This window comes from Phoca vitulina, unplaced genomic scaffold, assembly GCF_004348235.1.
Source record: "Phoca vitulina isolate PV1807 unplaced genomic scaffold, GSC_HSeal_1.0 scaffold13, whole genome shotgun sequence".
Lineage (NCBI taxonomy): Eukaryota > Metazoa > Chordata > Mammalia > Carnivora > Phocidae > Phoca > Phoca vitulina.
Genome location: NW_022589716.1, coordinates 20,131,899 through 20,156,725, shown reverse-complemented (window position 1 = coordinate 20,156,725; position 24,827 = coordinate 20,131,899). Strand labels below are relative to the sequence as shown.

The following is a 24,827-nucleotide window of genomic DNA, read 5'->3' as shown; positions in this document are numbered from 1 at the left end:
CACTAATGGGTAGACAGACACATAAACAGATAATTACCATGGAGTATGATCTGTGCTAGAATGAATATGTATATAGAGTTCCACTGAATCTTCAGATAAATGCAGCTCAAGGTGGAATAAGGGATTCAGGGAGATTTCATAGTAGAGATGAATTGTGAGCCAATTCATGAAAGATGATTAAGACATTTGCACAGCAGGAAAGGGGTTAGAGTGGGGATTGGAGTGAGGGTAGAAGTTTGAATACAAAGGATAGAGTGTATGGATAGTTATAGAAATCTATGAAAATAGCAAGTTTGGGGGAACTATAAATCATTCCCCGAACTTACCATCTCAGAGAGATAATAGCTGACCATAGTTTTTATGGTTAAGCAACAGCTTTATTGAAATATAATTAACCATAATATACTACCTTAAAGTTCATCCTTTTGAAGTGTACAGTTCAGTGGTTTTTAGTGTATTTACAGAGGTTAGTATATTCACACAGCAACCTACACCTACTATCTAATTTCAGAACATTTTTATCACCCCAAAAAGAAGTCTTACACCCATTAGCAGTCACACTCCATTCCCCCCATCCCTTAACCCCTGGAAGCTACTAATCTACTTTGTTTCTATGAATTTGTGCATTATAGATATTTATGGTATCATACAATATGTGGCATTTTGTGACTGGCTTGTTTGACTTAGCATAATGTTTTCAAGGTTCATCCATGTTGTTGAACATGTCACTCCTTCTATATTGCTGAATAGTATTCCATCATATGGCTATACCTCTTTGTTTATCCATTTAACGGTTGGTGGACATTTGTGTTGTTTCCACTTTTGAGCTATAATGAATAATGCTGCTAGGAACATTTGTGTATAGGTTTTTGTGTGTATGTATGTTTTCATTTCTCTTAGATATACACCTAGGAGTGTAATTGCTGGATCATATGGCTTAACATTAACATAATCGTATGTTTAACATTTGGAGAAATTGCTAAACTGTCTTCCAAAGTGGATGCACTATTAACAGTTCCACCAGCAAATGTACGAGAGATCCAATTTTTCCACATCCTTTTCAGCATTTGTTATTGTTTGTCTTTTTTATTTCAGCCATCCTAATGGAGTTGAAGTGATAGCTCATTGTAATTTTGATTTGCATTTCCCTAATGACTAGTGATCTTGAGCATATTTCCATGTGCTTTTTGGCTATCTGTATGGCTTCTTTGGATAAATGTTTATGTAAGTCCTTTGCTCATTTTAAAACTGAGATGTCTTCTTGTTGTTGTTAGAGTTCTTTATATAGAGAGAGTTTTGTAGAGAGAGATTTCTCTCTCTCTCTCTCTATATATAAATGTCATTAGAGTTCTTTCTATATGCTAGATGCAGTCCTTTTTTGAATAGGTGATTTAGAAGATTTTTCTCCCATTCTGTGGGTTGTCTTTTCACTTTCATTTGTTTATTTTTAAGCTTCAAATAAATGTTTTTATTTTTCAAAATAATCATATTTAAGAGCCATACATTTATGCCAAAGATGATACAGTACTCAAAAAATAATTATGAGACTCTAATTTTTTTTTTTAAAGATTTTATTTATTTATTTGAGAGATAGAGAATGAGAGACAGAGAGCATGAGAGGGAGGAGGGTCAGAGGGAGAAGCAGACTCCCTGCTAAGCAGGGAGCCCGATGCGGGACTCGATCCCAGGACTCCAGGATCATGACCTGAGCCGAAGGCAGTCGCTTAACCAACTGAGCCACCCAGGCGCCCTATGAGACTCTAATTTTGAACTTCTTTCCTGAACACGTTATGAATCACAGTAGAAAAATCACTCAATTCTTTATTATATCACGATGTTTTTGACTCAAGACTATGTTGTTCAGTCCAATCATTATATAATTCATTAAATAGAATAAGAGGTATCAGTTACTACTTTTGTCAGATACTATACATATCTAAGTTATTCAAATTTTATTTTTTCCCACTTTTTTGATAGTGTCCTCTAAAACAGAGAAGTTTTTAAAAATTTTGATGGAATCCAATTTATCTATTTTGAATTGCTTATGCTGTCAATGTTATATCTAAGAAACCACTGCCTGATTAAAGTACATAAAGATTTATTCCTATGGTTTCTTCTAAGAGTTTTGTAGTTTTAGATTTTACATGGTCTATGATCTGTTTTGAGTTAATTTTTATATACATTGTGAGGTAAGGTCCAACTTCATTCTTTTGCATGCAGGTATTCAGTTGTCCCTGCACCATTTGTTGATAAGATTATTTTTTCTCCATTACTATGGCTGGCACCCTTGTTGAAAACCAATTGATCGTATATGTCAAGGTTTATTTCTGTATTCTCAATTCTATTTCATTGGTCTATATGTTTACCTGTATGCCAATACCCACCACATTTTCTTCTGATTTTTAAAAATAGACAGAGAAATACATTCCACCACTGCCTTTAATAAGCTATTCAAGAGGAAAAAAAGACCCAAGGGTCAAAAAAAATTAATCAATTATTTTTCTATCTGAATTTAATAACTGAAAATCATTTTCAGAGTTGAAATAACAGATCATCATATTCTATTTAAAAAGTACTTTTATGCTGATGGATCTTTTTCCTTACCCACAAAAATTTCCTGGAAGTTATATTTTTAGAATCACATTATAAATTCCTGCCTTTAATGTGCATTTATTGAGGACCTACCCTTTGTAAGGATAGGTAATCTAAATGCTTCAGAAATTAATTTCTAAGGTTAATAACCATGTCTGTAACTGTATATATGAATGTATGTGTAGTGTATTCATTTTCCACATCAATAATTTATGTATTTTACCTTACGTCTGCCATTTACTGACTGTGCACCCTTGGGGAAGTTACATAATTTCTTTGACTCCTAGTTTCCTAATACCAAGAGTATACTCTCATTGAGTTCTTATAAATATTAAATGAGAAACACATGTACCTCTGAAACAAATAATGCAATATATGTTAAGAAAAAAAAAAAGAAGAAGATAGCAGGAGGGGAAGAATGAAGGGGGGGAAATTGGAGGGGGAGATGAACCATGAGAGACGATGGACTCTGAAAAACAAACTGAGGGTTCTAGAGGGGAGCAGGGTGGGAGGATGGGTTAGCCTGGTGATGGGTATTAAAGAGGGCACGTTCTGCATGGAGCACTGGGTGTTATACGCAAACAATGAATCATGGAACACTACATCTAAAACGAATGATGTAATGTATGGTGATTAACATAACAATAAAAAAATTTTAAAAAAGAAACACATGTAAAGATTTTAGTAGAGCATCTGATACACAGAAGAATTTAAAAAGCTTGGACTAATAAACCATTATTAGGTATAACATCCTATACTGGAACAATAAGGAAAGTATTGAGATTCTTCATATTATCTCAGAACCTACTTAAAAAAAAAAAAGCCTTAGCCATTAGTATTAGTAGGAAATGTTCAAAAGTATCTGTTGACAAAATGTAATTTTCAGATGTTAAAGTGAGAAACTGGAAAAGGACAATAAGTAATTCTTAGAGATAGTTCACGAAAAAATTGTTAATTTTTCCTCCTAGCTATAACTTGGTTCCATACTCACATGAAAAAGCAGAAAAAAGGGTTGGCAGAAATTCAGTTAATTTCTGATTTAGTCACTATTTGCTGACTTCTTCCAAGGCTGTTCATTTCATCTTTCTATTAAAAAGATGGCTTTCTAAGCAATTTAACAGGGTAAAAAAACTAAAATACATGGGCAATAAGCATGGTGGATAAAATATTTGACAGCACACGTCCAAATGTGTTGTACTTGAATTTCAGCTCTAATTTACTGATAAATAAAAGTTTTCTAGTGTCTCATCTTTCCCACTAGTTATAATATAATTTTATTTCTTAAAGTAGTTTCCTAATATGGATATTTTCTAAGGGAAGACCATAGTAGACATCAGCTGCATTTTGGTTGTCAAGCACTCATTTTTCCTTCTTTTGCTAATAGCACCTTGATTTCCTTTTGGGGAATCACATCTTTTGGGGGATTGTCCTTCTTCTACAGAAGGGACATTCCCAAGCCAAGAAGTAATATATATGACTCAACTTAGACCAACTAGATTATTTTTCTGGATTTTGGACCTTGAATGACATGATGTAAGGATGGAATGAAGGGCTGAATTGAATCATGCCTATAGCAACACATGGACTGAACTATGAATTAAAGCCATTCCTTCATTTTTACTGTATATGTGCCTTGAACTGCCCCATTTCCTGTATTTTTTAAGCCCGGTTCCTGAGTGTTCCCTTTCTTTTCTATGTCCTTCCAATAAATGACTTCACTTTTGTTACTCAAAGGCAGTTTCTGTTACCTGCAATTTCAAGAACTCTCAGTGATACAAAGTCTGCCTCCAGCCCTGCCCATTCCCAGACCCTCCAAAAGAAGTAGGCTCCACAAGTGAGTTTTCCATATGTATTTGTTGACTTTTTTAATCTCCCCCAAAGGCTCACCCTTAAATTCCCTTGAAATTCTCCTATTCCTTTTAAGTCCCAGAATCTCTTAAAGTGTTCCAGAACTCTCCTTCAAAGGATTTATTAAGACCTTGTAGGATAGGAGAAAGTGACATTTGATAATGATAGAGAAAATCACAAAATCCTTCTTCCACTTCCATCCTTCAGTTCTTCAATAAATATCTATTGAGGACCTGCCATGCCCTGTCCTAGATGCTAGAAATACAAAAATGACTAGGACAGGGTCTTGTTCCTTAGACAGCCTGGAGTCTACTAGGGGAGATAAAGCCCACAGAAATAACAGTAATGCTATAGAGACTGTGATAAGAGCTATAATTGAGGTACAGATCAAGTGCTCAAGGAGCACAAAGAGGGAAGATTAATTCAGGCTGGAAGGATTGGGGAAGATTTCAGGGGAGGAGATGAAATTTCAAGCTAACTAATCCTCCTGTAAGTGCCCAGTGGCCAATTATCTCCATGAAATGGAGTTTGCAAAATTAAGCCTGACCTGTAGAAGTTAGTTTATTTTCTCTTAGCATGGCATATTACAGTTTCCAAGGTTTATGTCTTCTTGGGCAATGTACTAAATTGCTTAGGACAGGACGGACAAAATATGGATGTCAAACCTTGCTGGTCTGTGCCTAATATGTCTGGGGTCTGGTGTTTGCATCTTTTTAGTCAGTGGGACTAAATGACAACTGACCATGGCCTATATTGGGGCCACTGTGTTTCTTAGCAAGCTTTAAATATGGTTTAAAATTAACTACCAGCTCCTAGGAGCTGCTTAGGCTTCTTTTCTTTAAATGGAGACAGTAGCAAGGATAGAACCTGCAAGTTGTTTTCAGCTGCCTTGAAAAAGATACTCATTTCATATTCTTTTATGTCCACATCTTCCTTTTTTCCTGCCCACATAGTGAAGCCAAATTTCTTCTTCATTTTAGCAGAGAAAGGGTGCTCTGAATTAATCTAGGACGGACAATCAGTCTGACAGAACAGGCTTGAAAAACTTATTACTGCTCGTGGCCATACTTGTAGGGATTTTGCATGAAATGTTCCTTTCATGCTGGTAACCTCTAAGATGTGAGAGGGCAGCATTATTTGGAACACAAAATGTTGTGTACCTAGGTGACAATGAATTCATCTATCCAGCCAGAGAGAATATAATTGAAAGAGGAAAAGCCACTTATTTTTTAAAAGTTCCATTTTTTTGTTTTGTTTTGTTTTTTTAAGAGAGTGGTTTAATTTGATCAAATAAGTTGCCCAATGACCCCTCCGCCTGCCTACAAAATTCACATTCTGGACAGTGTTTACATTAGTCTTCCATTGGGCAAGAGAAAAGAGAAAGAATGGAAGGTCACTGCTTCTTACTGACCTGGGGAGAAAGACATTGGAAATCCTTGGTTTACTGAACCCTGCTGTGTGTGCACACACTAGTGAGGAACCTAGAGGGGCTCACATTCCCAGAAGCTCCTTGGGAATGACATAACCCTCCTATAGAAATAGGCAGAAAAAGGAAAGAAGGCTTCATTAGGAATTCTAATGCTGCCCTATTTTTCCAGTATCAGTGTCCCAAATTTTCTGCTTAGTTCTGTGATCCCTCAGAATGTCCTAGAGACCTTTGTCACTATTCCCAATGCTCACTGGGGAAAAGGCTACTTTTGAAGTTTATCTGATAGGGCACAGGAGATTGCTTGGGCCCAATGAGTGCATACGGATTTGCTATTATGGGTTGGATTGGGTCCTCCAAAAGTATATATGTTGGAGTCCTAACTGCCAATACCTCAGACTGTGACCTTATTTGGAAACTAGTTAAGATGAGGTCATCCTGGAGTAGGGTGGGCCCCTAATCCAACATGGCCTGGTGTCCTTATAAGAAGATGACCACATGAAAACAGAGACACACAGGGAGAACACTGCAGGATGAGGGAAGTAGAGGCTGGAGTGAGGCAGCTGAAAGCCAAGGAATGCCGAAGACTGCCAGCAACCACCAGGAACTAGGAAGAGGCAAGGAATGATTCCCCTGCAGTTTTCAGAGGGAGCATGGTCCTGTTGGATCTCAGAGGCCTAGACTCCAGATTATCCAGAAGATAATAAACTTCTGTTGTTTGAATCCACTCAGTGTGTGGGATTTTGTTACAGCAGCTCTGGGAAACTAATACATTTGCTTATCACTCTCATATCCTGTGCTTTGTTGATACCTGTGACACAGACATGCAGGTTCATGGACCCCTGTACACCTGCCTCCTCTTCACCATTAGGCTCGGGGCTCCCTAGAACTATGCGCATGTCCTAAGTTAGCTATATGCTTTCCTACCTCCATGAATGTGTTTCCTTTCTGGCACAGCCAGGACCCAGGATTCCGGGCTTGCTCATCATTCAAAGTCAGCTTTGACTCCCCTTGAGAGCAAGTGTGAATTAGTGTGAGTGAGAATAACCTTGTCCTCCCAAGTGGTTTCTTTGTACCAGCCTTTGCTTGCCATTGAGCTAGCTCACTGCATGTCTAATTTCTCTCCATATTATTACTTTAAAAGTAGAGACTCTGTTTGGTTCATTTTGTATCTCTGAAAGGCTTGCTTCTCAAATTATGGTCCTCAAACTAGGAGCATCGGATCAAAGAATCTCAGTCCCCATCCCAGACCTCTTGCATCAGAATCTTCATTGTAACAAACTCCAGTGAGAATATGCGCATGGTAAAATTTGAGAAACACTCTCCTAGAGGACCTTGGGATACCAGCTACTGTTAATTGAATGCATGCTTCCCTTCCTTCTGCTATATTGCTGAGCATTAGTCATCTGAACAATTCTATTAACGATTCGGAGAGGTAGGTATTATTATTCCCCATTATATACATGAGAAAATTAGAGAGAAGGTGGACTGGAAATTGTGCGGAGATCTCCTACCTCTCCTCCCGGTTGAACACAACTCCTGTGACTTGACCTACCTAGTGGTTTTTCAGTCAACAATCATAACTCTCCTGGGGAACATCTGAGCATCTGTCACAGAGACAGGCCTCTTTTTGCTATTTCAACACTAGTTGATGAACTCATGTCTCTCCAAACACTACATCAAAAAAGCGTTCCATGGAAACACTTAATTTGGGAAATGCTACAAATTACATAGCCCTCTTGAATATTAATAGTACAGAGTCACCATTAAAGGCTTTATCACCTGACCTCAGTAAATATACCTACTTAACTGTTTAACTCCATTTTCCCAAAAGTTTATTCGGCTCCAAATTGAGGTTGTGTAACATCCATTAACATTCTGTGAAACACACTTTTGTTTAAAATGAGATGTTAATGACAAAGGGAGATCAAGCGGGAGACTCCATGGATTTTTTTTTTTTTAATTCAGAGAGAGAGAGAGGGAGGGAGGGTAGGGAGAGGATAATTCTCTCCTGCTGTTAGCTTCCAAGTGGATGTTTTCTCAAAATCAAAATCAGATATTAGCATGTAGGAAGGGAGCTAGGGACCAGCAAGAGCTTCTGAACCACTGGGAAGGGTGGTTCATTTCTCTATGCATTATTTAATATCATAAAGCCCTCCCTAGAATCTTCTCTTCTAGGCTGTAACTCAAGACAGAGACCTTTGACAAAATTAAGTAGGATGTTAACTCTGAAGTGCATTGGGAAGATAGAGTGCCACATTAAATCATATTAACTTTTAAAAATGGACACTGAGGTCATGAGCTTCACACATGGGGGGCACAATACTGCAAAGTAGCAGGATACTGCCATGCAAAGGACATTAATTACCCATCAGGAGGTTGCTGGGGAGAGGGAGTAGGAAGGCTTATGCACTTGGCTATCAGGGGAAATCTCTTTTTAAGGATACTTTCGCTCTTGAGTTGAAGGACTGCATCAAGAGCCTTTTTGCTTTGGCTGGGCTTTTGATAGTTCCGAGGGTAGATTTATTTGGATTTTTGGTGCTGATAGAGAGCAGGTCTCTATCCACAGTGCTGCTCAGGACTCTGGCAAGCAATACCATCATTCTCTGGAGTTTTGTTTTGTTCTGAAGATTTTATTTATTTATTTGAGAGAGAGAGAGAGAGAGAACATGAGCGGGGTGAGGGGCAGAGGGAGAAGCAGACTCCCCGCTGAGCAGGGAGCCCAATGTGGGGCTTGATTTCGGGACTCCGGGATCATGACCTGAGTTGAAGGCAGTTGCTTAACTGACTGAGCCACCCAGATGCCTACTGGAATTTTTAATCAAGGTCAGGCATCCTTTTAATGCAAATCTAGGGCAGCAGTTGATTGCTGTCTGTGTGCTTACAATGGAAATGACAGGATGGGGTTTTCCAGATATTTTTGTTATAGAAAGAAAAAGGATTTGAGATTGGTTGTTTGGAAAGAGAAATACCTTCCTGAAGCTCCTCTCTGTGAGGACATGGACACAATACATGAAAGCAGGCAAATAGGAAGTGTTACATAAGTTTTCCAGTAAAGCCCACAGATTTTTTTTCATAGTGCCCTGTGATCTCATTTTCCCAAATTATTTGCAGCTACTATTCTGCCTGGCTTTACTCCAGTGTCCCCTCTGTCTGGAATGCCTTGGCTCCCATTTCTGCCAATTGAAATCACCCATTTTTTTCAAGGTCCTGTCAAACTTGTACTTTTTTGAGAAGGATTTCCTGATTGCCTCTGGAGAAACAAATGCTGACAATGAGTCTGAATCATATTCTGAAAGGAATGGCATTTCTGGAACATGCTATTGAACTCTAGGAAGTAACATCATTGGTTAAGTGAAGATCTGAGGAAAGATTCCTTTGGACTTCTAATTAGAACATCCTACTTGGTTCACGACCAAACCCTGCAGTCAAGCAGTATTGTCTCCAAGAGAAGGTTAGCATTTTATGGGACCTAAAGGGTAGAATGCCGACCACTCTGTCTAGTTCACTCAACTCTGAACCCCTTTGGGACAGCGTCTGGCACAAGGCAGACATGTCTTAACCCTCTGTGGAATGAAGGAATGAAGGAAGTGTATATTGCTTCTGCTTTCCAGATTGTGTATCTTTATTTGGGACCTGGATAATCTGGTGCCCCTGATCCTGCACACACAGTAATTAAAGCAACAAAGAAAACTGTATTGGCTCTCTGCCTCTGAGTGTATTGTTGGCTTGTAGACAATAGTTTCTGATCATTCACCTTTGGAAGAGCATATTGCAATTCAAATGAAAAATGTCAACCCAGGCGGTTTTGGGAAAGCCAACTCATTTGTTGACTAAAAATGATCCACATAGCCAGAAATGAAGACCACAAGAAAATGAAATGCCATCATCTTAACTCACTTAAACAGACACTTGCAAGTAGTATAGAAGAGAACAGAAGGCAGAAAGATGAGAAAAAGAGAATAAATAAAAAGCACTGTGGATTCACTTGCCACGATCAGTGGTGTGTGACAGTGCACTATTGGTGGCCAGCCTGACTTCCACACCTGTGGGTTCTTCCAGAAAGATTCCCTTCATGGCCAGGGACCCTATTATTTGATACTATTTGATTGCCAAAACCAATCTTATTTAATCCTACCACTGCCCTGAAGAATGGTCAGCATCATCCCATTTTTACAAACGTTGAAACTGACCTGCTGTTCTGGAGGTACCATGGCCTTGTGCATGAGGGAACGAGTTTTGGGGCTAATACCCTGGACTCTGTTTCCAACTCCACCCACTTGCTGTGTGATCCTGAGCAACATCTAATGATATTATTATTATTATTATTTCTTCTTCACAATGTTGGGAGGGTGGGCCAAGTCCACATATGTAAAACACTAAGGACACTACCACATATACAGTCAGCATTCGGTACATGTTAACTTATTACATAATGTGCCCAAGGCTGGCAGGTGCTAAGGCAATGATTGGAATTTAGGTGTGTGTGAGGGAAAATACTAGTCAGCAATGGTCTTATGCAAACGGAGTTAGCAATGCCCTTGGAAGTAGGAGAAATCACCCTAAGTTTGCTCCCATATAACTTGAGTGTAACTGAATGATCAGACCATTTTCTTAGTATCCTTTCTTTCTTGCTTGTCCAAGTTAGAGCCGTTTGTGCTCACTTCAGCAGCATATATACTAAAATGGGAGGGATACAGAGAGGATTAGCATGGCCCTTGAGCAAGGATGACATACAAGTTAGAACCCTTCGTTGAATAAGCAGGGCTGGAACACTATTAGAGCCCTCCATAAACAAGGCTGTATGTGCAAGGTGAAATGTGTCCATTCCCTCCTCTGGATATTTGGAATCAAGAATTCAGAGATTTCAAGGTTTGGTGGGGGAATCATAGACATTTTAGTATATTACAGATGAGCTCACACGTGCCAAGCAAAGGGTGAAGGCATATCTTCTGCTAAGCTTCCATTCACCCACACTCCCTTGCTCCATGTATCTCCTATAGAGAAGGGGGATGGACTTAGAGGGACAGAACATGATTCTGTGAGTTCCCTCTAATCTGGGACTTCGATATTGACACAATGTATGCCACGTGATCCACTGAATCTCCCAAGATTCTGAAAGACCCTGGGACCACTGCTGTACTTGTGAAATCAGAGGAAGTAGGAGTCATTTTCGTGAGGTTTGTACCCCACCCCCATGAAATCATTCCTTTCAGTACACGCACTTATTGTCACATTTGCCACACTGCGCCGTACTTATTTATTTCTTGATTTGTCTTTCTTTCTATGTTATGAGTACTCAAGGGCATAGAATGTATCCAGCATATGGTAATGACGAATCTCCAGCTCAGAAGTCAGGTATATCCATCTGCAGCCCCAAGGTGGCCACAACCGCTCCTTTCTGACTTTGTTCAGATAAATCAAAGTATGGCCTACAATCTTTATGTTTGGGGGCAGTTTTCACCTGGTATAGGTTGGTGTCCCAGATTGCAAAATGTGACATGAATGTGCATATTTCTATCGAGAATTCAAAGCTTTATTAGATTCTCAAATGGGGAGGGGCATGGTTCTGTAAGAAGTAAAGAAGTTCTGCTGCTAATTGGTTAAAATTGAGTTTAGGAAGGCTCTAGATTCTTCCTAGCACTTTTTATAGTAAAGAAAAAAAGAGGATATTATATCCTTGATTTCTATATTAGGAGAATCTGTTCTTATACTCCTTTTATGCGTTTCCAGTACAAATTCACTTAATATAGATTTTATCTGCTTCTTAAAATATCTTTTCCTCCATGATCATACATTGAGATATAATTTATGTGCCAAGCACCTTATTATAAAGCACTTGAAAGCATATCAGCTCATTTAACCATCATAGTGATTCTCCAAATAAATATTAGTGTCTCTCCATTATAACGAAAAGGAAAATCGGACTTTGAGGTAAGACTGATTCTAAAGCTGTCCATTTGTGCTTTTACCCCCTATGCCATAGTGACCTCATATTTGTTAGAGTTCTCAGTTTATGGATATGAGCTCAACCAGTCCACTGTTTGGTTTATAAAACACCTGGGTCTAGAGATGTCAGAATTCTACTTCAGAATTCAGTCTAGACACACGTAGGTAGATCCCTCTGAGACCCTCAGGTATTTTCCCTTTGAGTCAGAATGTTAACTTCCCTGAACAAATAGGTCTTGCTTTTATAAACAGATCTTGCAAGGGAGCTTAAATGACATCCCATAGATAATATATATTATATTGTTAGGTAAAAAGAGAAGAATATTTGAATACATTAAGGATTCTAATGAAAACATGAATCACATGTAAAACAAGAGAAAAGTTGCTTTCTAACAACACTTGGAAAGGCAAATGTATACCAAACTGATATTAAAAAAAGAAAGAAAAAAATTGAGAGAAGATAAATAGAACTAAGTTAGATGCAGACTAATCATGGTTTTTGGAACTCTGCTCTGACATATTAAACCGCAAAACTGAGTGCTAGAAGGGAGTTTTAGAAGGGAGGAAAGGTCATGGTCTTTGACATTTCCAAAATATATGTAACCAGAAAAAAAACTAATCCCGTGTTTGTTGTCCAAGGTAAGCAAAGACTGGGAAAGAGCTTCTTTGACATGGAGTGTTCTCTTCTAACCCAAACCAAGACAACAGCATGAGTTAGTTCAACTTTGGGTGGGTGTTTTCCTGTATACCTAATACTCACTAAAATTTCATGTCTTTAAACAGCAAATCTAACTTCAGAGATTTTTGTTGAAGAAATAATTATTTAAAAAAAACTATCATGGCTATGCATAAAGGATGTTGACTGCAGCATTGTTTATACTAGTACAATTAATTGTTGGACTAATTATTGATTGGAACCCAAATACTTGTTCATAGGGGACTAGTTAGATCTGTATAAAGGGGGGCTCTATGGTCATGTTGATGTAAAAAAAATTAATTTAAATGTCCACAATGCATTAAGCTTAATATGTAAGTTAGAAAAAATGTTCAGTTTGACCCTTTTTGTGTGTAAAAATAAATTAATATCAATATAATAGACTCATACACACACATACGTACACATAAAATTTGTAAGGTGAAAACACACATGATATGTCTTTTTATCTGTGTGCTTTTCTGAATTATCCAAATTCTCTACAACAAGTTTCTGTTGGTTTGGTAATAAAAACAGAAATCATTAAAAAAAAAAATCAAAGACGTTGATCATTCACAATACGTATTACCATGTCCTAACCATCTCTATTCCTTTACACAGGCCAAAAGGACACAGATATGCCTCAATTTCCATTAACAGGCAACTTAGGAAAAAGAACATAACTATATTATAATTTTTCCATTTAAGAAAAGACTGTTTTCATTATTCATACCCAGATGACTAGGACAAGGAAAAGAAGAGAGAAGCTGATGATATTGATGTCAGTCTTCCAGATAATAATTATAACTATCCCATTTAGCACTGGAGTAACACCTAGGGCCTTCAAAGCTGTCTCTGAAATTATCTAATTAAGCAAAGTGAGGAGGACAATGACAAGAGTGGAAGATTTAATCTGAGAAGCACAAGGGGGCCTCTGGATACTGAGGAGAGGAAATCAACCAAGGGGTAGTAACGAGAGGGGCCAAATGAGACATTCAGTGCAAGGAAATACCATAATAAGCTCATAGAGGTTTTGAGGGCTGAAAGCAAAAATCACAAATCAAAAAAAAGAAGGGGGAAAAAAGAATGATAAAATTAGTAGAAATGGAGGAAGGGAAAGCTGCTCAAAATTTTTACAAAACCATATTGCTTCTAGAACCCCACATCATTAATCCACTTAATTATGCTTTGTAGATATTTGAAGGAAGAACAATTCCTATGGCCCTGGGACTCACATAATTCCACAAGCCTTAAACATGGGGCCTGCCAATCAGAATTACTGATGACATTTATCTCTGTGACAGAGGGAAAACATTAAACATACATCACAGACTCACATTCTTGGGGGAAGCCATAGAAGACAGCCAGCCCCTGCCCTGTGATCAAATTTAAATGCACTGAGAAAACAAGCACATCTGAGGCTATCAAAAGGGCAAGTCTCAGGCATCCTAAGAGCAGAAGGTTATTCATCAGGAACTCAGGGAAAATGCTTAGGGGGGGGAAAAATAAAAAAAGCTTATTTGGAACCTGGTTGATACAGTTCTTGTGAACACTGGTTTACTTCTTCACTTGATTACTGGCTCCAAATGGCCTCCTCCTACAACATATATTAACTATTCCAACTTATGAAGATGTGTGAGCTGTTCCCTTGAAGTTCTTTCCAGGTTAGAAGGGGAGTGGTATTTGCAATAAGCCTCGATGAGGGGAGGGATCCAGAAATGGGAGTGGTAGGAACCAAGGCCATTTATGTGCTGGGAAGTCGAAAGCCAAAATAGGTACACTTCAGTAGGCGTAAGATGTAGAAATTTTTAAGAGTTGCTCCATTTTCCGTGACTTTCTATGACTTACTCTGTTTCCTTCAACAGGTTTAAAAGTGTGCAGTGATACCTGCCCATCCTGTAGACAGGCATCTCAACATCTTTTTTTTTTTTTTCTCCCTACCAAAACATGCAGACCTGCAGTTAAAATACAGCTGCCCATTACCAAGTGTAAGCTTCCTGGCCCCGAATTCACACATGTCAGAAGGCAGATGAGAAAAAATGCAAGGCAGTAAACATAGACCTGTGTACTTTGATCATACCTGCAGGCACAGAGCCTTATTGCCTTTTTTTTTTTTTTGGTGCTATACTGACCAAAAAGTATCAGATTCCTAGCTCTCTGCTTGGAATATTGCTCACTGCATTTCTGATATCTGACTTGAACAGTAGTTGTGGGCTGGCCAGCTTGCATCACTGCAGTGGACACCAAGAACTGTAGGAGCATTTTCACCTGTGTTTATGAATTAAATATAAAGGGATTCATTTTTGCAAGATGCCCTATGGGGCATTCAAAGGTTCCTCACTTGTCATAATCATGGTCTATTTCATCTGTCCTTCTTTCCTCACTTTCTCCCTGCCCCCCTTTCTTTCCTTCCTTCCCTCCTTGCTTTATTACTTTTTCTTCTTATGCACAACCATTAAAGGTCTTTGATGCTGTGGATCACTGGGGAGAAATATTCTGCCTAAGCCTTCACTTTGCTTTGCCTCTTGTATTCCACTGGATCTGCCTCCCTTCCATATATCCATTGGGAGCTGACTCTGAAGTGTAAACTAATTTTGTCATTTGTTTAGACAAAATGACACTAGAAAATGAAATTCACAAAGTACGTTCACAAGAAATAGAAATTAAAACAACTTCTGTATGCTATACAGCTTCATATGATCTGACTTGCCGTGTCTCTGTCTTCCCAGGTGATTGGGAGTTGGTCACAAGCCAAAGGAAGGCATACAGGAGAATCAGTTGCCTTCAAAACCTATGTATTAGTTTCCTAGGGCTGCCATAACAAATTACTATAAACTGGGTGGCTTAGAGCAACTGAAATTTACTCTGTCACAATTCTGGAGGCCAAAAATCAGAAATCAAGGTATCAGCAGGATTGGTTCCTTCTAGAGGCTCTGAGGGAGAATTTATTCCATCCCTCTCCCCTAGCTTCTGGTGGCTGTCAGAAATTCTTAGCATTCCTTGACTTGTAGTGGCATCATGCCAATCTCTGCCTCTATCTTCACATGGCCTTTCCCCGTGTCTCTGTGTGTTCTCCTTTCCTGTATCTTATAAGGACACTCATCATTGGATTTAGGGCCCACCCTAAACCCAGAATGATCTCATCTCGAGACATTGAATTTCATCAGCAAAGCCCATATTTCCAAATAAGGGCACATTCTCAGGTACAGGGGGTTAGGATGTAAACATATTGCAGGGAGGGGGAGGGTACTATTCAACCTACTACATTTGTCCTTGTTCTCTTTCCATCATATTACCAATGTTGAGCAAAAACAAAAGTCCTATAACATGCAGAGAGAATATGGAAGGATACAGTGTTCAGTCTTCTTTGTAAGCAAAGATTGGAAACATACTAAGTGTCCATTAACAGGAGACTTGGTTAAATAAATTTGGTTCATCTACCCAAAGGAATAACATGCAGCTACTAAAAAGAACAAAGTAGGGCCTACATGAATTGAAATGGAAATATCTCCAAAATATTTTGCAAAGATAATTAAGCAGATTATAGAACAAAATACATGTCATTAGCCCATTAAAAAAAAAGACTATAAACAACAAACCCACACAATCCTCCTTTCAAGGAATTTCTCTGTTCTGATGTCAGTAATGTGATTCCAAGAAGGGGGACTGCCAATCAGTTTCTCAATCCCCTTTCTGTGCCATAAGACACAGATACTAGACAATCATAGTATCTGCTAACCACAGTGATGGGATGGAGATTGGGGTGAAAACCAAGATGGCTAGTCAGAAGTCTTCCAAAGATCTTTAAAATTTGGATTTTCAGGAGAAAAAGTCTCTTGCCTGTTAGGCTCTGATTAAGTTTTCTATGACTGCTAGAACAAACTACCACAAGCTTAGTGGCCTAATAGAACACAAAGTTATTATCTCATCATTCTGTAGGTGAGAAGTATGACACAAGTCTCAAGGTGTCAGGGAGGTTGTGTTCCCTTCTGGAGCCTCTTTAGGAGAATCCATGTCCTTGCCTCATCCAGCTAGCTCTTTCTACAGGCCATCCATTTCCTTGGCTCATGGTCCCATTCCTCCATCTTCAAATCCAGCAACAGAAGTTCAAATCTTTCTCACATAACATCTCTCTAATCTTGCTACCATCATTACATCTCCTTCTCTGACTCTAATTCTGCTACCTACGTCTTTCACCTTTAAGGACCCCTGTGATTCCTTCAGGCCTACCCAGAAAATCCAGGATAACATCCATGGTTTAAAGTCAGTTGATTAACAATTTTAATTCCATCTGTAATCTTAATTCTCCTTTACCATGTCAGGCAGGATATTTGTAGGTTCAGGGGATGACAATGACATTGGTGGGTGGGCATTATTTTGTCCCAAATCTGGAGTAAATCCAGGTCTGCAGATAGCTATCCTCTCTAACACATGGAGAAAGCCCACTGAGGAGGGAAAAATGAAGCACTGCCAAGAGATAGAGAAATGAGAGAAATTAAAATCACCCTGCTGGAGCTCCTTGATCTGGCCATTCCTGAAACCAATATACCTCACTTCAGTAAGATTATGTAAGTGAAGAGATTCCTCCCATCTGTTTAAAACATTTTTGAATTGCATTTCTCTCAATTACAATTTAAAGAGTCCTAATTACTTGTGTGTGTGTGTATGTTTCATACGTATTTATATATGTCTAGAAACATCTAGAATTGCAGATAATAGAATTGGAGTGGCTGATATGAGGTAGCCTTCATTTTTGACTTAATTGTATTGTATGAATATTGTACAAAGGCATATATTACTTGTGTAATTTTAAAAGTGAAGAAAAAATACGAGACTGTTACATTAAAAGTAAGTTCATCCAGGGCTCCAGGGTCCAGCTTAAGGGGCAGAAACCTCATATGTTTCTTTTTCATTTGGTGCTTTTAAATAGTACATGAGTCCATTGGAGAGCTCATAATTACAAGTTGCTTCTTAGGTCCTGATAATACATTTTATCCTTTAAGAAAGCTATTTAGATGGGACTGCAGATGATAAAAGGCCTATGCTCAGAGGGACAAAGAACTTGCTGGCTCATCTCCACAGACCGGACATGTCCCTGTCTGGGTCCGCATGGCAGGCCTTGAAAGCACAAGTTTGTCCTAGTTCTCTTTCTTGCATCTTCAGACTATAAATATGTGCATTATGGGAATCCAAGTTAAAAGAAAAAGGAGCAGAAACAAATGCCTGCATTTCCCTTAGCAAAACAAAGAGACAAAAGCAGCCTTGACTCCAACTGCATTAAAAAATGGGAACAGAAGTTTGTTAAAATGTCACAGTTAAGAACTCCGAAGAATTCTCCTACTGGACTTGGCACAGTGGGATGCAATATGCTGGATCTTAATTCCCTTGTTTTCTCTTTGTGACAAGTCCTCATAGATAGAGAACCCACCAACATGCACAGGGCAGTTTGGTGTCACTTCCCTAAAAGAGACCATCGGAGCGCCCTGGCAGAGGCATCAGGATTCAAATGTGGGCCTTTCTGGTGCCTGGGTCCATGATTCTCAATACCCAAAGGACATAAGAATCATTCAGGAACCTTGTTAACCACCCAGATTCTCAGATTTCTCCCTCCCTCCCCCTCCTCCCCAAGATTTGGAATTTGGAGATCTGGGGCTAGGCCCAATACCATGCATTCCAACAGGCACCTTGCATAATCAGGTGCAGGACAAATACACACATATTCTCTGTCTCTCTCTCTCTCTCTATCATGCCTCCTGCCCTTTAACTTGTTAAAGGTTATCTCAGATTCTGAAAAGCAGAGATGTGGGATTACTTACACATATTTCTGACTCCCACTCTACTCTAATATCCCAGAGCATAAGGAACTGAGAAGGGGAGGCATTTCAATGAGTAGACATTATTGCCCAGAGGTTTAAAAAACAAACAAGGAACCTCGAACTCTATTACAAAGAAAGTCAACAAAACTCAACTCTTCTATAGAGTTCTTCTATAGAGAAGTAATAATTTTTACGATGTGAAATTCACCATGCTGTAGGCAATTATTCAAATTTCAAGGAAAGAATCAAACTTTATTGATCAAACCTTTCTAGACTCACATCAAGAAATTGCAGCGGGAGGCACAGTTTCAAAACCCTCTGTTTTCTGCTGAACCAGATGTTGAAAAACAATAGTTGAGTGTCTCGTCTATGGCTGAGCTGGACTTGACTCATTATTAAGTACCAAATAAGTAAAAGCAGGGCATCATTTTTACTCGCTCATTGTTCCCTCCATTCAAGAGAGTCTGCTGAAACTAAAGAATGGAAAGAATCAGAATGCAGCCAAAGGTGAGCTGGGTTCAGATACAGATCCTGCCTCAGTTAACTCTCCTACCTCTAGCCCATCTGAATCACTTTACCCAGCTCTGTACCCCCAACCCCATAGCACTTACCTATTACTATATAATTGACTTATTTACTACAGCTACTCTTTATGTCAGTCATTTCCTCTTGAGAATGGGACCTCCAGGAAGCTGAGAATTTTTGTCAGTTTTGTGCATAGAACAATGCCTGGAACATATTAATGCTCATAAGTGAGAGAAGGAAGGAAGGAGGACTTTATAGTGGGAAAGAACAAAATCCTTGTAGAAAGCAGCAGAAATAAAAGATGCACAGAGAATGTGGTAGTCACCAGCCACATCTGGCTATGGACAATTTGAAAAGGGACTAGTCTGAATTGATACTGGATTTTGAAGGCTTAAGACAAAAAAGAATGTAAAAGATCTCATTAGCAATTTTCTATGTTGAGTGCATGTTGACATGATAATGTTTTTGATATTATTAAAATCAATTTTACTCATTTCCTTTTACTTCCTTTAATTTGGCTACTAGCAAATTTAAAATGACATTTGTGACTCATATTCATGGCTCATACTGTATTTAAAAAAAAAAAAATTTCCAGTAGGCTCCATGCCCAATGTGGGGCTTGAACTCACAACCCTGAGTTCAAGAGTCACATGCTCTACTAACTGAGCCACCCAGGCACCCCCACACTGTATTTTTATAGGTTAGTGCTGGAATTTCTCAGTCTCATCATTTCTTTTTCTTTGTTTTCCTGCTACCTTTATTTTTTAACTTTTTATTTTGAACTAATTTCAGACTGACAGAAAATTTGCAGAAAATTATATAGTTAATGTATAACCTTCCCCCAGATTCCTAGTGTTAATATCTCATAATACTTTTAACTCAACTACAGACCTTATTCAAATTTCAACAATTTTCCTTTTAATGTCCTTTTTCTGTTCCAGATTCTGATCCAGGATCCCACACTGCATTTAGTTATTATGCCTCTTTTGTCTCCTTAAATCTGTGACAGTTCCTAGTTTTTCCTGGTCTTACAGTTATATATAAGTATTATGAGATATTAACACTAGGAAGTTGAGGGAAGAATATACTAAACAGATTTCTCTACTGCAGGACTTACCAGAGCCTTGTCATTCCAAAGTACATTGTGAAGGATGCCAGTAAATTGTGTTTCTCAACAGTATTTGAATTCCTTATTTTTTCCCAGTCTCTCATTAATATTTATTTATTCATCCAGCTTTATTGAGATATAACTGACATATAACACTGTTTAAGTTTAAGGTATGCAACAAGACAACTTGATCCATGTATATATTGCAAAATAATTTTCACAATAAGGTTAGTTAACACTTCCATCACCTCACTAATGACCTTTGTGTGTGTGTGTGTGTGTGTGTTGAGAATATGAAAGATCTTAGGAACTTTAAAGTATACAATACAATACTGTTGACTATAGTTACCATGCTGTCCATTAGATCCTCAGAATTTATTCATCCTATAACTGGAAGGTTGTATCCTTTACCAACATCTCCCCATTTACCCCACTTCCAACCCCTGGCAACCACCATTCTACTCTGTTTCTGTGAAATTGGCTTTTTCAGATTCCACATATAAGTGAGATCATACAGTATTTGTCTTCCTCTGACTTATTTCACTTAGCAGAATGTCCTCAAGGTTCATCCATACTGTCGCGAGTAGCAAGATTTATTTTTTTATGGGTGAATAATGTTCCATTGTGTATATATTTATATATGTAAATATAATATATATAAATGTAATATATACGTATACATGCACACACATATATAAATGTGACCCACACACACTACATTTTCTTCATCCATTTATCTACTGATGTTTCCATGTCTTAGCTTTTATGAATGGTGCTGCAATGAACATGGAAGTGCAGATATCTTTCTGAAATTGCGTGACTCCTTTCTTTGAAGAGCATTTAATAGGACTAATGTTTCTCAAGAGCCATTTTGAGGATCACTGCCCAAACTTACCTAGTTAGTGGGGAAAAAGCAGTGTTCCTCAAAGGACATTCAGGACATGCTGCATGCAAAGTCACAAATGTTTCCTTTTGGGGAACACTGCTGAGAAGTAGGAATTGTAACATAGGAAGTAGCATGTGTCCTCCATCAGCCACCTCAGGTCTTTCCCACTGTCTACTCAGGGTATCTGGGCTCATGTCCAATCAGTAATTCCTCTCACAGATTTGCTCTACGAGGCTGAAGTCAGGAAGAGGAAAAAGGAGGGAGGAAAAAAGCAGGGTCCAACTTTGAAGTTGGTAATGCGTGCAAGAATAATCTCTGCACTGTGATAATGTCCAGGAAGAATGACAAGTAAGCCCAGAACAACAGATGGAGGTACATTTATTGATGGGTAGAGGTTTCAGCTCAGGAATGAAATCTTTGGAGACATGTAAATATAAAAATCAATAAAAAGGTCTACAAAGAAGGCCCTTCACAAGACATTAATGTCATCGATTGAACTCATCTCGCGGTTGGAAGTTGTTCACTGAAACTTAGAGCCAGTTGGAACTGAGTAATTTGCTTAAAGACACTAACTATTGATAACTGATAAATCTTTCGAAGGGTGAGGAGAGATTAAAATGTTTATCATTTACCACTTTACAATGTAAGCATGCTATTGTAGAAATGGCCTTCACTATATGGATTAACTCTTTTAATGCATATAAAGTATTTAATGTAGACAACTTTCAAAAGATACAAATAGCAGACATTCAAATAACTTCTGCATTCAAATGATTGGTCCTGCTCTTTATCCAACCCTCAGCCTTGCTCTAAAAAGCTATCAGTCGTTCCTTCCCCGATGGGGCCACTGTCATGGAGAGAATAGGGTCCTGCCTGATGCAAGCTTCTCCCATAACTCATTTTCTCTTCCCTCCAATGTTACGTAGAAGTATGGAAAGTAGGAAAAAGAGTTAGTGTTTTGGAGCCAGGTATAGTTGTATTGGAATCCTCATTTCAAAATTTACTAGTTCTGTGTCCTGAACCACATGGAATTGCCAACATTCATATGGGTTTGATTGGTAAATGGCAATTCCACGTGGTTCAGTCTAACATCTAAACTTCTGAGCTTTGGTTTTCTCACTTAAAAATGGGACTGCCTTTAATTGTGAAAATTACAGGTGTGAAAAGCACTTGACACACTCCTTGAACAGAGTGGAAGCTCAGGAAATGGGAATTGTTATCATTCACTTAGAGTATATCCCACGTATTCTTTCTTCCTCCTTCCTTCCCAGTTCAGTTACTGTCTTTTACTCACATGCAATCATTTTAATAACTTCCTTTTTCTCTCTTTCACCTCTTTCTTAACCATCTCAGAAATCTCTCTATACTGTCCTGCTCTTTCCATCCCTTCCCCCATACCCTCTGTCCACATGAGCAAAGGAAACTCATCACAACTAGTGAGTGTAAGAGTAATGGGGTGGGGGGAGACATACCCCTGTCGGTGATAAGACAGTCTAACATTTAGAAATACTATTAGATGTCATAAAGAACCTTTGCCATTAACCTCTAAGACCCTTCAAAGTTCCCAAAGCAGCTTTCAAAATGTCCAAAGAAGTCCCTCTTACCATCTCTTCAATTGCTAATTAAAAACTGCTTTTCTTCAAGCATGGATTTCCAGACATATTTTAAAGATCATATTCAGTTTTGTAGCAACCTCTTAATTAATTATCTGGCATCTATGTTGTTCGTTGTAAATGCATACCATTTTAGTACTACAGGAGCTTTAGTAGGCTAGTCTTGGAAACTAACACACTTTACACTGCAAGAGGAAAATGATGACTTATAAATGAATTTTGGAAAAGCAATTTATTTGTAAATTTGGAGGAAATCAAATTGTTAAAATCCTGTAAGAACAAAGAAGGATAGTACAGGTGATGTCTCATTTGCTTTATTTTGTGAATTACAAATCCTAAACTAAAGCAAGTTGGTGCTTAGTATCTCTTTACAGAAAGCTATTTTGGGTGCTTAGAAAGTTTCTGAAATGCTGTTTGCAAGATCTCTGTAAAGTAACTGTAGTTTCTCTCTACTCTTAGCCAACAAGGGCTCTTCATTTTATAACTTCCTCAAAAGCATGTATATGCATGGCCAAAACACATGCATTCATATGAGATTTTTAAAGTTACCAACACATTATTTTGTAAAATTTTTCATTTCAAAAGTGAACTAAATTAACTCATTAAAAGGTCATCCTGTTATACATACTGTCTACTCGATGGAGGTTTGGGAATGTGCATTTTATGTACAATTATTTTTAATAAAAATCCACTGGATTCACAAATTAATATGGAATGTTGTCTAGAACATGGTAACCTGCAATCTACATTATTGCTGGGTATGACTGAAAGCAATATTTTATTCATATAAAATAATCAAAGTATCATTGATAGTGTTTTCAGACTTATCACCTAATTTCAGTCACTGACTCCCCTTTAAGATCATTTATGTAATTATAACATTATTCATTTGTATGTTATTATTTTGTTAGTTTTGGGGGACACTCTCATTTTTCTATACTCTTTAATCCAGTGGAAACAACTATCTTAAATTTTATTTATGTTACAAAATAACATATTTAAACTATAACAAGGTATAAACAAGTAACAAAACTAGAACCAGGGGTGCTAGCTGGCTCAGTTGGTAGAGCATGGGACTGTTGATTTCAGCGTTGTAAGTTTGAATCCCACATTGGGTGTAGAGATTACTTAAAATACAAATCTTAAAAGAAAATCCCCCAAACTGGAACTAGATGACCAAAACTCTACCCCCTTAAAATTATGGCTTGCTATAAAATAATTTTAGAAAGTGGCTTCAACAGACAAGTAGCCCAAAACCAATTGACATTAAATTTTCAAAAAAAAAAACTTTGCTACTATTTAAGGTGCAAAAAGGCCATTCTTTTTTTTTAAATTTAAATTCAATTAACATATAATGTATTATTGGTTTCAGAGGTAGAGTCAGTGATTCATCAGTCTTATGTAACACCCAGTGCTCATTATATCACATGCCCTCCTTAATGTCCATCACCCAGTTACCCCATCCCCCCACCCCTCTCCCCTCCAGCAACCCTCAGTTTGTTTCCTATGATTAAGAGTCTCTTACGGTTTGTCTCCCTCGAAAAAGGCCATTCTTATATTGTACAATTATAAGATGAGCCACGATATTTTGTCAACATTTGAACTATAAAATGGCTTGGATTTACACTGTTCAATATAAATATAATGCAAACCACAACGGGAGATGGATGTGTAATTTTATTTTATTTATTTATTTATTTATTTTTTTAAAGATTTTATTTATTTATTTGACACACAGAGAGAGACAGCGAGAGAGGAAACAGAAGCAGGGGGAGTGGGAGAGGGAGAAGCAGGCTTCCCTCGGAGCAGGGAGCCTGATGCGGGGCTCGATCCCAGGACCCTGGGATCACGACCTGAGCCGAAGGCAGACGCTTAATGACTGAGCCACCCAGGCGCCCCGGATGTGTAATTTTAAATTTTCTAGTAGCTATACTTGAAACATAAAAAGAAACAGGTAAAATTAATTTAAATAATCTATTTAAACCAATATATTTAAAATATTACCATGTCAATGTCTAATCAATATAAAACATTATTAAATTTTTTTCATACGAAATCTTTGAAATCTCACGTGTTACACTTACAGCAGAACTCCATTCAGACTAGGCACACTTCACATGTTCAGTAGTCACATGTAAATAGTATATAATAGCCCAAGTCTAGATCTTTATCAATAAAGAGCTTTAGGTATTCAAATCAAACCTAATTTCTCCTATTTATCTAGTAGTATCTTTTGAACGTCTATTATTTTCTAATATTATGCTAAATTCTTACAGTATTTTGAACAACAGACCCTAGGTAACAATATAGACAATCAATTCGGATTCAACATACAATTTTCTACAACTAAGAGTCCTTAAAGTCATTATA

At 38.0% G+C, this 24,827-nt stretch overlaps 1 protein-coding gene and 1 non-coding gene across 3 annotated transcripts in view; one reads left to right on the top strand and one right to left on the bottom strand.

Moving 5' to 3' along the window:
* The window catches only part of SYNPR (synaptoporin), a 304,031-nt gene that overhangs the window by 68,829 nt on the left and 210,375 nt on the right, over nucleotides 1–24,827 (bottom strand). The window lies entirely within an intron of this gene.
* Nucleotides 10,523–10,621, top strand: LOC116637267. The gene has a single exon (XR_004300451.1). It is a non-coding gene; the product is annotated as a U6 spliceosomal RNA (small nuclear RNA).